The sequence below is a fragment of the Echinops telfairi genome, unplaced genomic scaffold (assembly GCF_000313985.2).
Source record: "Echinops telfairi isolate 266 unplaced genomic scaffold, ASM31398v2 ScPeMD7_6;HRSCAF=24_0, whole genome shotgun sequence".
In the NCBI taxonomy this organism is placed as follows: Eukaryota; Metazoa; Chordata; class Mammalia; order Afrosoricida; family Tenrecidae; genus Echinops; species Echinops telfairi.
The window spans coordinates 21,204,722-21,205,779 of NW_022103902.1; the positions used below are offsets into that span (position 1 = coordinate 21,204,722).

The 1,058-nt window shown below is 41.7% G+C and overlaps 1 pseudogene; it reads left to right on the top strand.

Moving 5' to 3' along the window:
• The window catches only part of LOC101662989, a 9,562-nt pseudogene that overhangs the window by 2,218 nt on the left and 6,286 nt on the right, over positions 1-1,058 (top strand).

A 1,058-nucleotide genomic window follows, 5' to 3' on the forward strand; every position in this document is an offset into this window, starting at 1 on the left:
ATTTTATGGAGTAAGAGTTTAGAGGTTAATAAACTTGTCTTACATCCCCAGATAGGTTTCAGATCCCTCAACTGTACAGCAGACCAAATTACAATTTGTTTGTTTCATTTCAGACTATAACCAAACCAAACTCACGGCCCTTGAGTCGATTCTGACTCACAACCACCTACAACACAAAGTAGAATTGCTCCTGTGGGTTTTTGAGATTGTACATCTTTATGGGAGTAGAAAGTCTCTTATTTCTCCCAACCCAGTGGTTGATGGTTTCAAAGTGCTGACTTTTCGATTAGCAGCCCAACGCTAGCCCACGATTGCCGGCAGAGTTCCGATGGTAAATGTTAAATCGATAAATTGTGACAAACCTTAATTTCTTCCAAAATATGATAGCAGAAAGCCAAGATAGAATCATATTTATTCTAAAGATTGGAGTGAAGTTATGTTGGGTTCTGCTTGGGCAGGCTGCACAGCCGGCTAGATTCTCCAGGGCACTGTCCCACTGTGCTCAAAGTGAAGCATTCCCTTGTTCTGTTTGCACAACTGCCTCTTGATCCATGAACAAGACCCAGAGGAGCACACTGACGTGTTCTGGAATTCCCATTCTTCTCAAGGTTATTTGCAGTTTGCTATGTTCCACATAGTCGAATGGCTTGGCATAGTCAATGAAACAAAAGTTAACATCTTTCTAGTATTCTCTACTTTTAACCGAGATCCATCTGACATCGACAATGACATCCCTTGTTTCATGTCCTCTCCTGAATCTGGCCTGAATCTCTGCTACAACCATCATTGAATGATCTTCAACAAAATTTTACTTTCGTGTGGTATTGTTCTAGTCTGAGCATTCTGGTGGGCCACTTTGCTTTGGAATGGGTACAAGTATGGATCTCTTCCAGTCAGTTGGCCAAGCAGCTGTCTTCCAAATTTCTTGGCATAGATGAGGGAGTGCTTCTAGAGCTTCATCAGCTTGTTGAAACATTTCAATTGGTATTCCATCAATTCAAGGAGCCGTGTTTTGACTAATGTTTTCAGTGCAGCTTGGACATTTGCCATCAGTACCA